Raw genomic sequence first — 16,131 nt, forward strand, 5'->3', positions numbered from 1 at the left:
AGGACTGATTGATCGATTGATTAATGTGTGTGAGGACATACTCGGTGTTTGAAGCCGTTCTGTGTTTTTCAGGGTTGTGACTTTGAGTCTTTCAGTGAGCAGAAACACTTGTAAAGTACTTGTGTTTGATGCTCTTTTTGCACAAAAACATCGTTTCATATATTTATATTCATTCTGTGGCAGTGAACTCGGTCGGCTCTCATGATGTTTGTGGATGTTTATGGTTCAGGTTGTTGACTTTACTTGTTGATTATAATCTTCAGGTTTCTGTGGGTCTGTTCCTCATAGAAACAGCTGCTTCTTCCCAGCTGGAGTTTGACTTCTTTGTTCTTTCTGATAATTGATGGATGGTCCTATAGATTGGTTACATGTGTGTATATATACTGTATATATATATATAGTATATGAGGACTGTGTGTTACGTGTTCCTGCTCCAGACGTCTTGATAAAGCAGGAATCTGATATGGTGTTGCTTGTTTTGCTTATCTTACCTGTAATAGTTTATCTTAGAGAACATGTTGGATTAAACTGTGTGTTACCTTCTGTTTTGGCTCCTGATCAGTGAGTTTTATTAAGTTTTTGTTGTTGCTCAGATGTGTCTCCATATTGTGGAAAACTGGTGTCTGTTTACAGATATAAATATTATTGATATAGATAAAGGCTTTCCGTATAGGGACATCATGATGTATTTAACCATTTATATCAGTATATCCTGTGATTTTGTGAACGTTTCTCTAAAGTGGAGACAGACAGACAGTGTTTCCATGTGTTATTATTGTTTGTGCTGCTGTTGTAAAGGCAGCGGATCACTTTCTGTTTCCCTCGGAGTGTTTTTCTCTGTGAACAAATGATCAACACCACTCTGGAAATAAAGAGAGAAGAAAGAAGTCTGTTCACTGAGGAGGAGGAGAAGTGAAATTGTCACAATTTTATATTGAATTTGGCAACAGGCCAAAGCTGTGATTGTGCTCTGCATAGTAACAACGTTTGTTGCTTCACATAAACAGACGACGACAGCAGAACACATGAGGAAGAAAAACCTGGAAACAGATGAAAATAGATAGAAAATGAAAGAAACTGCAACAGAGACGCTGATGACATGTTTTCTGTCTGTGTTGATGTTTATATGAACATGTTGATCAGCTGACTGGATATTGATCCAGGATTCTGTAGCTGTAGAGCTGCTAGCTTAGCTCACTGGCCTCTAGAGGACGTTCTTCCTGTTAGCCGCCGTAGCTAACAGGAAATCAAAAGACTAGTTTATTCAGTCAGTTTACTCAATGCAACTAAACCGTAGCGTTTAAGTAGATGTAAGTAGTGTGTCATCAGATTTGCCTGTGTGATGTTCTACATTTGTCATATAGCTATAAGATAATAGAAAGAGATTAGCAACATAACAAATTATTATGAGATATAGCGACTGACGCAGTGGTTGACGCACTTCTTCTGTGCTGTAAATGGAGCCTTCAGTGTTATTATTTTATAGCCGTTACACCATTTAACGGCTGACTTCATGATGATATGTCAAGCAAAAAAGTTGATAAAATAACCAGATATCAAATTGTGTTTTTTATGAACCAAGCAGATTAAATATGTGGAAAATATCAAGGTTTTATAAAACTTTAATGTGTAAATTGCTGTAAAACCTGTGACGTTGAGCAGATTTCTTTGTCTCAGTCTTCATCAGAAACTCTTTTTAACCAAACTTAACTCATCTTTTATGAATTCATCTCACCGTCAGCTTGTTGTTTGACTCCTGCTGGAGTCTCCACACACACGCCGACTGTTTACATACGACTGTTACACAGCGTGACGCCGAGCTGAAACTAAAACCTGATCAACTGACAAGAGAAACTTGTTTCCTTTTGGGTCACATGATGCTGATGATGATGCTGATGAAGGGCTTGTTATATCTGTGTTTGTATCATACCTGACTGTGTTTAGAGATATGTTTTCTGGCTGCTCTGTTTGTGTGTCGGTCCACTTTGTTTAGGAACATGTGTACGTCAGGTTGTGATGTACAGATGTTCCCAGTTTAGGAGGGAAAAACGATTCAAAAACACGACGAAATCTGATTTAAAATGCATCTTGAACTCTGCAAAACTTCATTGTGTTTACATGCATTTGTAAAGTTTAACATCGGTGTATTTTCTACTGTGTTACATCAAGATTTTCTTCTTCTTCTGCTGCAGTTTTCTTCACTGAACATTCAGATATTTCTGTTAAATCTGCAGCAGAATGAAGGAGGACGGATTTAGTCTCAATAATACTTTTGTAAATTGAATGAAACTCTACATGAGGACCAGCTGAGGCATCATTACAAACAGTAGCGTGGACGTCGGCCATGCAGCTGCACAATAGTCAGCGCGGTGACTCGCTCTTCATTTCCATTTTTCCCTGAATTCAGCGGCTCACAGTGACTCACTCAGCTGCTCTCACGCTGGAAATAAACCAAAACAGCAGCAGCAGCAGCAGCAGCACGTCGTCCCGTCATCCTCTGTCTTTGCCCCTCAGCGCACATCTGGACGTGTCGCTCGCATTCATGTCCTGTTATGCAAGCTCTCAGCTGGGTGGGCCGGCGTCCTCCCTCCCTGTGTGTGTGTGTGTGTGTGTGTGTGTGTGTGTGTGTGTGTGTGTGTGTGTGTTGTTATGTAAGTAAGTTGTTGATTCCTCTGAGACGAGCTGCTCTTATATCAGCCGATTCTCATTAAGCAGGTGAGTCACGGCGACTCTGCTCGGCCCAGTTTACGCCGCCGTGACTCACATCTCGCCGCATATTTCCCGCCGCTGTGGAGCTCATTTGCATTTGCGGCTCGTGTGTGTGTGAGGATGAAGGGATGGATGGAGGGATGAAGGGATAGGTAGGTGGATGGATGGATGGATGGATGGAGGGATGAAGGGATAGGTAGGTGGATGGATGGATGGATGGATGGAGGGATGAAGGGATAGGTAGGTGGATGGATGGATGGATGGATGGATGGATGGATGAAGGGATAGGTAGGTGGATGGATGGATGGATGGATGGATGGATGGATGGATGAAGGGATAGGTAGGTGGATGGATGGATGGATGGATGGATGGATGGATGAAGGGATAGGTAGGTGGATGGATGGATGGATGGATGGATGGATGAAGGGATAGGTAGGTGGATGGATGGATGGATGGATGGATGGATGGATGAAGGGATAGGTAGGTGGATGGATGGATGGATGGATGGATGGATGAAGGGATAGGTAGGTGGATGGATGGATGGATGGATGGATGGATGAAGGGATAGGTAGGTGGATGGATGGATGAAGGGATAGGTAGGTGGATGGATGGATGAAAGGATGGATGGAGGGATGGATGGATGGATAGATGATGGATGAAGGGATAGGTAGGTAGGTGGATGAAGGGATAGGTAGATGGATGGATGATGGGATGGATGGATGAAGGGAGGGATGGAGGGATGGATGGATGAAGGGATGGATGAAGGGATGGATGATGGGATGAATGGATGAAGGGATGGATGGAGGGATGAAGGGATTGATGGACGAAGGGATGGATGGATGGATGCAACCAGCCCACCTTCGCTGCTCTGACATCAGGCTGCGGTTCCTCCTCCTCCTCCTTTTCCTCCTGCTGTGAACGTCACTCTCTTGGTTTCTCCGCTGCAGGAAACTCTGTGTAGTTTTATTCAGGTTGTTTATTTATTTTAACAAACAGGTTTTACAGACTTAAAGGCAATAAAACCAAGATAATTAACAGCAGAGAGGAAACGACAGGAAGCAGCAGCTCACTGGGTTCCTGAGTTTATATCACACATCGTTCCATCACAGCCTCATCATAATAATAATAATAAATAGATAAACAAATAAATAATAATAATAATAATAATAATAATAATAATAATAATAATAATAATAATAATAAATAAATAATAATAATATGAATCTTCACTAAAGGTTCAACTCAACACTTATTCAGTTATTTATTGTAACTGTTGTGTATTTTCATCCATCATTGGGAATTTCTTTATGTTAAACTTTAAAAGTTGATTCTCGATCTTGTTAAAAGCAGTTTGACAAATCAATCTCAACTCAAGGTTCACTTACTAGCTTGTTCTGGAGCTTTCGGCCATATGATGTAGATTTTGCTCAGGTGTCACAGAACTGTTTAATTTTCACTTTTTTATGAGAGTTTTAGGATTTTTCGTCTTGTGTTTGTTTTAAAGTTGAGCTTCAAAGTTCATTCTCAGTTTCAACTCAAGGTTCACTTACTAGCTTGTTCCGGAGCTTTCTACCATACAGATTCTGCTCAGTTGTGAGGGAACAACAGATGATTAAACTTCACTTTTTAATGAACTTTTTGTCTGTTTTGTTTAAAAGTTGAGTTTGATCTTCGACTCACCAGCTTGTTGTGGAGTGTTTATTATTGTGTTGCGTATTGATTATTGTCCAAGTTAATCAGTAACTAGAACGTTTCTTTCTGATTGATTAGTTTGCTGGTTTAAACACATTGTGGTTATAATATTTGTCTTCCTGGTTCCAGGATCTGAATTTCTTTTATAATTAATCCTGAAAGTTTGTCTCTTGCTGTGAGGATAAAACACACAACTAGACTCATCAATCAATACAAAGACTATGCAGATAAATGTGTAATGATTGATTAGATATTGATTCAGCTCAGTTTCACTTGTTCATGTTTATAGTAAATAAAAAAATAAACAATAGTTAAACAAACAGTAAACATCCTAATGTGCCAGATGGACTCATGTTGGATCTGTTGGATCTTGTATTGATTATCAGATACTTATTGATTATCAGATACTTTAGGCTCCTGATCACTTGTGTCGTTCTTCTTTAGATTTAAGGAGTGACTGGATGAGTTAATCACAGAGCAGTAAAAATACTTCCTGCTTCTTATAATCCATCGATCCATCCTTTTATTTCCATTTGAGCCTTTTGTCTCGTGCTGCTTTTGTCGTACTGCGGCCCGCTGTCAGTGAACGCACCATGTGACCTAGTTAAACTCACCGCTGTGTATTTGTTCACCCTGCAGGCTCTGTGTATCCTCTCTCATTTGTCAGGACCGTACCCACATAATGCTCACTCTCATGTTTCAGCCGCTTCGTGCCGACTGTGATGCCGTTCCAGTCGTATTCAGGGACGACGTGGAGATAAATGGAGGCGCTCAGACCGGCGGGGTTTGGTTTTTTTTTACTCCCTCTGGGACCACCTGTAGTAAAAATAAATGCTGCGGCGCTGCCAGCGAGGGAAATGACACCAAACAAGGTCCAGATGTTGGTAGAAACAGTGTTTGAGTTACTGTACCTGCTGCTCTGCTGCATGAAGGCTTTGTTTACAGTCAGTCTTTGTCTCTTCTTCTCTCATCCTGAACCAGCTCAGTTCTGCCCTCAGATGAACTGTCGGCTTATTAGATTTATAATATATTAAAGTAATGAAGCCCAGGAAGACCAGAGGCCTGCTGTGTTTAAAACATCAACAAACTACATCATAATAAAAAATGATACTTCAGCAATTTGTATTTATATGTTGTCGTCCATCGAAGTTACAAAAACGTCTTTTGTCTTCAGTCATCGTCTTAAACTTGGAGCTTGTGTGGTGTAGCTGTAGCTGATGATGCTAACTTACATTTCCTGCGTCCTGCGTGGCTGCGAGGGTCAGCGTGACATCAGTTTTTACTCGTCTGCTCACGTCTACAGAACCGTCCGCGTGTTCAGCCCGACGTTTACGATCCATCAGTCGGTGGACAGAAAACGAACCAGCAGCTGTTTTGATCATTAAATAATCATCTCAGGCTCTCAGACGTGATAATTTGCTGCTTTTACTCGCCTGACATCTGAGTAAATTGTATATTTTTGGATTTTGGTTTGACCAAACGTGAAGATATTTGATGAAGTTTATAAAACATGATGGTTTATTTCATTCTTTTTTAGACCAAAATGATATTCAACAATAAGAATTATTCTTAGTCTGCACCAACAAACACGTGAAGACTTCCACATGTGCAGACAGTCAGTGTAGTATAATATAGTTTATATATATAGTACAGTATAAATAGCTGACTGTGTGTTTCTGGACTGTATTCAGCTCTTTACTCACCAGCTTTCTCTCAGTGTTTCAGTTAGATTTAAGCTTTTTACACACTTACAGTTTACAGAGTCCAGAGCTGCAACGATCGACACAAAACCACCAATCATTTTGAGTCATTTTTTTAGAAAAAAACGTCCAACTTCTCTGTTTCCAGCTTGTTAAATGTGAATATTTTCTGCTTTCTTGAGTCCTTTATGACAGTAAACTGAACATCTTTGAGTTGTGGACAAAAAGAGACACATGATGACGTCATCTTTCTGACATTTCTCAGATCAGTGAGTGTGATGTGTAGTCGAGTGTTTCTTACTCTATAACACGTTGGCGTGCCGCCCGTGTGTGTGTGTGTGTGTGTGTGTGTGTATATATGACACAGCAGAAGCAGCTGATGCGGGCGATGAAAGTGATGAGACTGCAAGGCGACGTCAGCACTTCTTCTGTCAGAGTACAGAGTCGTGTGTTTCCTGCCTTTCAGGAACAGGTTGGAGATGTTGGACGCCGCAGTGACTCAGCCGTATCACATCGTTTGTTGATGGCGGCGGCGGCGGTGGTGGCGTGCTTTCTCTCTGTCTTTAACACCGAAGAGGCGACACGAGAGAGAACAATGTTAGTGAGGCAGATCGGAGCTGCAGGCAGATCAGCTGTCAGAGAGTGATTACGTAACGCCGCGGCTGATTGACGGCTGGTAATAACAGTAATAAGAAGTCACAGGGATGCTTTTAAACGATGGTTTTAACCGTTACATAACGGCGGCCGCAGCGCTGCCAGCACGCCACTCTGTCTTGAGATATTACGCTGAGATCCCTGCACCTTTTGTTCATACCCCCCCCCCCCCTCCCATGCTGACTGCACCAGATTAGAGCCGACCGCAGACGTGATGTCCTCTCTGTAAAGTGGTTGTGTACTTGTGTATCTTTTCCCTCCACAGTGGCTTGTTTTCCTGCAGGCCTTCTTTCATTAGGCCTAATGTACGAGGTGAAAGCATGAGTCATCATCAGGCTGGAGTACAGTGAGCGCGCTCAGTGGAGGCGGGGGAGGCGGGGGGGAGGCGTCACACTGTTGCTGCACAGTTGATTGTGTCTCATCTGGGATGTTTTTACACATTGAATTTGACAGAATTTCCTGCTTTTCTTGCTCTTAAACGACAGTAAACTGAATATTTTTAGGTTTTGTTTGTTGTTCGGACAAAACAAGACGTCAGTTTAATGTTTTGGGACATTATGATGAGCATTTATTACTTTTATATGATGTTATATAAACGGAACGATCAATGGATTCATTGATGAAAACAACCAGTGGAGATAATTTGATCTGTAACACAGATTCAAATAAAGTTTAATATCTGATCTGAAGCCTTTTCACTAAAGTCAAGTGATGTTTTGAAGTGTGGCGATCTGGAGATGATGACATCAGCTGTAATCAGGTTCCCAGCTGTGAGGCGTCGCTGCTGGAGGACGAGAGCTGATCTGAGGTGACGCCGCCGCCGCCGCCGCTCCCTCAACATCTGACTCCAACATCTGCACATCTGCACCGGTGCTGCTGACATGTCTTTGGCAGATAAATCAACCGTCACGTTGGCGTGTTTTTAACTTTGAAGTCGTGGTTTATAAGCAGATCTTAGTCCTGATGTGGACGGCGTGTTCGGCGGCAGGTGTGACGCTCGTTATCAGCTGATAATCAAGCAGCAGCAGCGGAGAAGCTTTCAGTTCTTCTCTTTGTTTGTTGTTTGGATGCGACACACAGTCCGACTGTTGGTTCAACACTGTTAAACAGATCTACAGGTGGTTGTAAAGCGCCGAGAAACGCAGCAAAGCACCAACAAACATGGATGTAAACAAAGCAGGATTTAAAATTAACTTAAAAAAAATTAGTTTTGCAAATATTTAATGAGGAAGGAAATGGATTCAACACATCGATTGATGAGTTTTGGTGAGAAAAAGTGAAAATAAACATTAAAAGTAAATTATTTCTCAGCTGTTTGTTGAATATTCTCTTCAGCACCTGATTGAACTGAAACAGTTTAATGATGGATTTTTTTTTTTTTTTTAACTTTATTGCCTTTATCAAACTTGCAGGCAATACAAACATACATTCAATACAAATATACACAACCTAACCCTCCCATAGGAGGCTACAAACAAACAGACAAATAAAAACAAAAACAAAACCAATTACACCAACTGAGACAGCAACAAAAAAAACCCCCCAAAACAGACAAACAAAAAGGTCACCTTGTCATTAAATGTTATATCACAAGTCTTGGTTGTGCAGGGTCAAAGTAGATGATATAGAATTGTACATTACATTTAAGGTGTTAGCATCATTTCAGTCCCAGAATGACTGGAGCCCATCTTCTTATGAATACTGGTAGTTTAAACTGTTTCCATGGTATGTATCTGCTTAATCTTCTGTATCCATTGAGCTTTTGTGGGTGCACATGGCTGCATCCAATTAACAGTAATCATTTTCTTCGCAGTCATTAACAGAATATGTAACATATAGCATTGGTCCTTAGAGAGCAAGTTTTCTGGTATCTTCTCCAGTAAGAAAATTAAAGGGTCCAGAGGGATATCAACTCTGAAGACAGCGTCCAATTCTTCTTTAATGTGTTTCCAAAAGGTTTCTATCACTGGTGGCAGTCCCAGAATATGTGGGCATGATCCCCAACCATGCCACACTTCCTCCAGCAAGTGTCGGGGGTATTACTTGAAAACTTTGACACCTTGAGAGGTGTTCTGAAAAATCTCAAATGTTGGATTTTAATTCAATAATATTTTGAAGTTATATTCTGATGTAAAACAGTTTTAGCTTTAGTTCACTGACAGCGCTGCATTATGTTTCAGTTGTTGGTTTATTATATAAGCGTCTACATCTGGTGTTCTGTTATATAATATTTAAACTGTATTAACTCTCTTATTGTTCCAGTTGTTGAGGAATAAAGTGTTTTCTTTCACAGAGGTCGCTCAGTAGCAGAGCAGCAGCATATGGGCTATGGATGTGTGTAGGTCACTCAGAGGTCAGAGGTCGCTCGGCGTTGTTTTAGCAGGCGGGCGGGCGGGCGGATGTGAAATCCACCAGTGAGACAAGGTTAACTGGGATCTCTGGGATTAGCGGCAGAGATCACAACTTTCTCTGCTTCCTTTAATCTGCCTCTCCAGTCGTCGGTTATACGTATCCGTGACGACGCCGGTTTAAACTCAGATTAACCGTCTGACCGTTTAGCTTCGAGGCGGCGGCGGCGTCTCGACCAGCAGCCGCCTGGATGAACGTTTCTATCAACGTTTTTAAAAGTCAAAAACAGGTTTAAGATGGAAAGTAAAGAGAAAAAAGGCTTCTCGTGTTGTATTCACATCTTATTATCATGTTTATATTCTGTTGAAAGTGTCTCATAACTTCCTGATAAGATTCCTGGAACGAACTCTGAAATTTGGTGCTAATTATAAGTAAAAAGAGATGATATAATTAGATTTCACTGACTTGTGTTCAGTTTATGAGCAGTTCAGATGAAAAAAACCAGCTGAAACTGACATTAATCTGGTTAAACTTGTTATTTATTCTCTTTATTTATTGAATTGTTTGCTTGTCTGTTGACTAATGTAACATGTTGAGCTGTGAACTCACCAACAGACTGACTGTTAAACTGGAATTAACCACAGTTCCCATTTACCAGAATCCTTCCTGGGAACTGTAAGAAGGATTTACGGCTACGGATCGATTTCTTTCTTAGAAACATGATGGAAACGTTGTCTGATAAATATCACGATACTCAGTGATGTGAATGAAACACCATCATTTACAACATTATTATCCCTCTTTAAATAATATAATCTTGTTACAGCGTTTGGTAATTTGCATAACTTCAGCTGATGCAAATACATCAATAAACGAGCTGCGATTTGCAACCATGAGATCATTTTCACTAATCTTCGTCTCACAGGACTCTGTGAGGGGTCGACTGTTAGTTTATCCTACAACAGATGCTGGAAATAGACAATTAATAAATAAATAACAACAAATAAATAAATAAATAAATAAACGCAGGAGCAGCTCAGCAAAGTGTTTGTTTTGTCCTGCACATCCCGTCTGCACGCGCTGCATCCGATTAACGAGATAACGAGGCAGGTCCCGGCGCTCATTAAACCCAGAGGATGCGGCCGGCGCGACGCCCCTCATCGATCGATCGATCGGTCTGGCGGAGGAGGAGGAGGAGGAGGAGGAGGAGGAAGCAGAGCGAGAGCTGATGTGTGCTGGACCGCTGATCCGTACACGTTAAATAATCACATGAGCTGTTTGTTTGTGCGTCAGGTGGGTTTGAATCCAGTCTGAAACCTTCCTGTTACTGTACACATCTGTTTGGTAGCCGTTGCCGCGGGAAACGAGATAAACTGTCAAGCTGTAGCTGATGAATTGGCCTGTAAAGATGTCGAGCTAATTTAATCGTCTTCTGCGTGTGTGTAGTTTGTTTTGATCCTGTTTGTCTGCGTGTTTGTGCGAGGTGAGGCTGTAACTACAGCAGCACACGACACGACGACGTCTGGTTTCCATTTGAAAATAATTATTAATCACTTCAGAATGACAGAAACACATTTACATACATGTAAAACACACAGTTCCTGCTGTAAGACGTAACATCAGTCATCAGCAACATTATATATGATGCATTGAATCATCTGTGATTAATAAAAACATACAACAAAAAGAAGATAAATGAGACTTTAAGGACCAAACCAATAAATATCTTGTAGTGTATAAATAATCTCTCAATCTTAGAAGGAAAGTAAGTTTTTGTTGTGAGAATAAAACCTCCAAATGCTCTGATTCAGCTTCTTAAATGTGAATATTTTCTGGTTTCTTTTAGTCTTTATGACAAAATAAGACATTTGATGTTAACTTGGGTTTTTGGAAACACTGATCGACATTTTTCACAATTTTCTGACATTTTATAGCTTGAAAAATGAAATAATTGTTATTTGGATCCCTAGTTGTGACTTAACTTAACTAAGAATATGATAGATGATGAGAGTTAAATCTTATATCACTATGTTGAACATCTTTAAACGTCCGTCACTCTCAGACCTGTCGGTGAAGCATCTCTCCCCTCATCAGTGTAATTAATCTCAGCTGAGGAAGGGTCACCTGTGAGCGCTAAAAATACCTCCCGCCGCCACGCCGACTCCCATCGTCTGTCCGCTGTGCATGCAGATGATGCAGGGATCTCTGGGTAAAAACCTCCTGCCTGCCTGCCTCCAGGGTCCCATTAGAGAAATGTAGTTATCAGCCATCCCTCAGTGTGTGTGTGTGTGTGGAGATCTTTCTGTCAGCGCTGGTTCACAGATGAAGTCAAAGGAGTGTTTATTCTGTATGAATGATGGTGAGAAGATGACGCAGCCGAGCACCGTCAACAACACTTAAAGTCCCATAATCACAGTTTAAAACAGGCTCAGGTTGGATGCTTCTTATTATACCACTGTGTGTGTGGTCTCTTCCTTAAGTATAAGACACACAGTTTAACAGTTTATTTATCTGCCCTGTACTTGTGTGCAGAAACAACCTGTAGCGCACCGCTAACTCTTAAAGACTGCAGGTCAGTGGAAGTTTAACAGGAAGTTGAGCCTGTAATTTACACAACATATGATGAGACTCAGAATAAGGTGGATAGTAGGGATGTGCAGAAAGTATTTGTATCTGTATTTGTTTAGGCAGCAAAATTATTTGTATTGTATTCGAATAAAAGTGGAAAAGAGGCTTAAAAATCCTGTTTTTGTTTTTATGAGGCTTTTAATTTTAGAAATAGTTCATGAAGCGTATGTCAGTAGTTCAGCTTTATCTCTGGGGAACACCCCTCAACTCCTGGACTGATGTCCAAATTAGGAAATGTGCGTCATGTAGCAGGTGGATGTGACTCCCCTCGTTGAAACCTGCTGATAGACGTACCAGCGAAGCACAGGAGAGACACTGAGATAGTGATGTGACCAACCTGTGCACTGGTATTTGACATGTTTTTTTGTTTTTTTAACCCCATTATTTGTGCTTTGCTGAATAACGTATTTGTATTCAGGCACACCGCTAGTGGATGGCACAGGTTTTTATTCTGGATCTTTTTACAGGCGTGATGGTAGAGATGTGGCGGTCTCTATTAGCAACACCTGTCCAATCTAATGTAATCCAACACAGCAGCTCTGCTATAAACTCTACTTTATGTTTATTATTGAGGTGGTAGTGGGCGCTGGTGGTGAACTGTCTCTACCAGTCAAACACAGACACAGCAGGATCTGAGGGTTCCTGGTCTGTGTAGCTCCTGATACTCGTGATCGTGACCTGCTAACATCAGCTGGTCGACCTGCTGAAGGGCAGCTAGTTTATGTGTGCTGAGTCGTAACATTCAGTGAAGGAGGGAGGGAGGGAGGGAGGGCTGCATTTCATGTAACTGACAGAGAGAAAACATCCTGTGTCAAGATCCCACACATCACACTCTTCCTCACATGTCTTTGTAGGAACTAATAGTTCAACTAGACTCTAACACGTAACTCCTAAAATCTTCAAATCACAATTTCTGTTTGTGTTCAGATCAAACAAAAGACATAAAATGTGTTAGTTAGAGATCTTTAGAGGTGTTGACGGCAAAAACACTCAAATATCTGTTTTAAAAATCCAGTATCAGTTGACTTTTATACAACACAGGTAAAGAAATATGACAGTATAACACATAAGTGCTACAGAGAGATGACAGAGACACTCTCATGACGACGTCCTTTCATCAGTCCAGAGTCTCGACCTTTCCTTCCTTTACAGCATCAGACAAAACATCACAGAAGTACAGTCAGAACAGCTGCAGATGTGCAACAACTCACTCCTCATCACATCCTGTACCAGAATATATATATATATATATATATATATATATATATATATATACACACACACATATGTGTTGAGAAGGAAATTCAAGACATTTGTCTGAAATCAGCTTATTATGGCATCATTTAGGCACAAATTATTCTAAAAGCCTCATTTTGTTCCAAACACAATTATCTGTCTAAATTAGCTGCAGTGTTTCGGTACAATTACATCTGACAGATTCACAAAAGAGCCTGAGCTGCGTTTATGGACACATTAGTTCCACCTTTTTTTTTTATCCGCAAAGCAGGAAACCTGTTTTTTTTTTTTTTAATGTCTTTCTGACAATATTCCAACTTTCGTTTAGCACTGAGCTCTATTTAAGTGCTGTTTGCCAATGAGCTCACAGTTCTTATAGAGATGAACTTGCAGAGAACAGAGGCTGATGTCTCACTCTGTCTAATCTGTGTCGTCCCAGACGCCCTGCTGAGACTCCAGCGTTTGTTTCTTAATCCGTCTGTTTGGTCGAATCAGAGGAGGCTCATCAGCATATGGACACAGTGACCACAGTGATTTTGTTCTGACGCGTCCTATCAGGCTTATTGCTCTACTGTTGTCTTGTCTTGTTCTTAAAGGCTTCTTTACAGTGAAATAATACAATCTTCTCATTTTATCTGACTTTTAGTTGCTTAAACACTTGACAGAAAATTAATCAGCCATCATTTTGCTAACTGATAAACTGTTAAAGTCATTTATCAGCAAAAATGTCAGATTATTGTAACTTTACACCCTCAACTATGAGAAGATCTGCAGGGTGGTTTACTGACATTTTATTGACAGAAAGATTAAAAGCAATACTTGATAGATTAATGGATAATAAAAGTAATATCTGCTGTGGGTACATGTTGACATGTAGGCCTACATGTGATCCATCAGTCACTCTTCTGTCTCTTCTTCCTTTCTTCTCTTCGTTCTCAAAAACATTTTAATGGGTCATTGTGTCTGAATAATGCAGAGCTCCAGGCTTTGTTGCTAAATTTGGTTTGTCAGCTCGCTGCCGATTGGCTGATCTCTCTCTCTTTTCTCCCATCATCCCTCCGGTCAATTTCAATCGGTCCAACGTGGACCGGTGCATCTAAACATTTTCCCATGCTCACGTGTGACCTCGAGTTGTTTTCACTTCCCGTCCTTCACAGTTTCAGGTCACGGTGAGTCACGATTGAGTCATTTAGAAAGCAAGAATCAGACGCTGGAGAAATTCTCAGTGTTCAGTTATTGGAAAGATGCATGGATTAATCTCTGCCTATGATTATCATTAACACAAACCCACACATCTCTACAGCTGACAAAGTGTCTTCTGAGAGGTTTGCATGTGTTGGACTGACAAAGCGGAGACAGTGTTGTTGTTTTTGCAGCCCTGAATCATCGTGGCAGAATAAAATTTGAGGAGCTGTGATGGGTTGAAACCTCTTACCTGCTCTGACCTGCATGCTCTCAGAGGCCTCCGACGTTTCCCACCTTTCCTGCCGATTTGACAGAAAGGTGACGCCTCTGTCCGCTGAGGTTTTACCTGTCTGTCCAGTTCCTGAAAGAGGGGAGCTGGACGGCTTTGTTTTTGCTCCCCGAGGAGACGGACTGATGAGAAACAGAGCTGACAGCTGAGGTCAAGCTGTTCTGCTCAGACCTCTACCTGCCTGATGTCGCTCTGTTAGTTTTAGCCGACATGAGGAACAGATTTCCTCCGTACAACATTGTTTTCAGGAGAATTAATATGAATAAAAAGAGTTTGTGCAGTCCCAGCCAGTGGATTGAGGAAGTCTTGATTCATTTACATATATTTATTTATGTTTTCCATGAATAAATAAATGTTCTGCATACCAAGCTTTTAAATTGTCGTTGGACAAAATAAGCAAACTGATTTTTCATTTTTCAGACTTTATAGACTAAATGATTAATTGATCAATCAAGAAAACAATCAGCAAAGTCTTAAAAAATGGAAATAAAATAGCCTGAGAGTGTAAATGAATGAATAGTTGTGTGTGTGTGTGTGTGTGTGTGTGTGTGTGTGTGTGTGTGTGTGTCAGAGCTGTGATTGCCGACTTGAATGGATGAAAAGTGCTTCACTTTTATCTCATCCTACTTCTGCAACAATAAGATGAGAATTGACTGCTGTGTAAATCGAGTGCACCAGCAGCAGAAAAAGTTATTCAAGGGCTCCTTTGATGTTCCTCGGTTCATATGAGGCTGGTTAAGGTTTCAAAGTGCCTCAGGTGAAATCTGGAAGCCAGCAGCGACTGTGTCATGTTGTTGAAGCTTTAAGTTTCCCGTCTGCTGCAGCTTTTCTTTGTGTGACTCTGCAGAAATCAAAGGCTCAGACTGGAGAGGGAAACGCTGCAGAGAAGACTTTATAGCTTTTATGGAGCTGGATAACAACTAACTCAATGATTCTGGCGTGATGATTAGTGTGGATTTCTGCATCACAATTACTCTCATGTCAACCTCCTGACCTGCTGGTGTCACAGGGGAACCGTTCAGTTAGAAAAACCAGAGAGTTGTGGTGAGGAACTCACCTGATTTACTACACTCAGGTTCCTCATTGTTGTCATGTTGAAACCTCTCAAACAAAACCTAAAAAACGTTGCTGGGACTCAGTAGAAAGAATAAGTTGCAGATGGAGATATTTGTCATTTTGCTTGAACCCTGAAGCTCTGACTGAAAAATGAGGTCAGCGTCGGTGAGGTGGCGGCTGTGACATAGGAAGTTCACTCTTTGATCTTCTAATAGGCCTTAAATGTCGACCTGAGGCCAGAAAACAGTTTAATCTTCTTTTTCTAAATGGTTCGAGTGAGGCTGACGATGACTGTGAGGAGAAGATGAAAAAGGAAGGAAGGAAGGAGGAAGGAAGCCTCCATCATGTTTCATTTATATTATTTCCTCACTGTTTACCTCCCAACATCCAAATACTAACCTGAGGACATGAAGTGATTAGCAGATCATTAAGAAATCATCATGTAATACCTCAGTTTGTACGGAGGAGAGTAAAAATCCATTAATTTACTGGAAATATTTACATCACAGTGACTAGATTCTGAAATGTACGTTCATGTGGGTCAAGTTACTGGATTGAAAGTGAAAACAAAGATAAAGGACAATGAAGTTTTTTGCTGTTTGGGTTTCACAGTTTCAAAGATGAACTGAAGCT

The 16,131-nt window shown here is 40.9% G+C and overlaps 1 protein-coding gene across 1 annotated transcript in view; it reads left to right on the forward strand.

The window, feature by feature from the left end:
• Positions 1-16,131, forward strand: part of agap1 (ArfGAP with GTPase domain, ankyrin repeat and PH domain 1) — a 181,765-nt gene that overhangs the window by 1,794 nt on the left and 163,840 nt on the right. The window lies entirely within an intron of this gene.

This window comes from Thunnus thynnus, chromosome 24 (genome assembly GCF_963924715.1).
Source record: "Thunnus thynnus chromosome 24, fThuThy2.1, whole genome shotgun sequence".
Taxonomy (NCBI): Eukaryota; Metazoa; Chordata; class Actinopteri; order Scombriformes; family Scombridae; genus Thunnus; species Thunnus thynnus.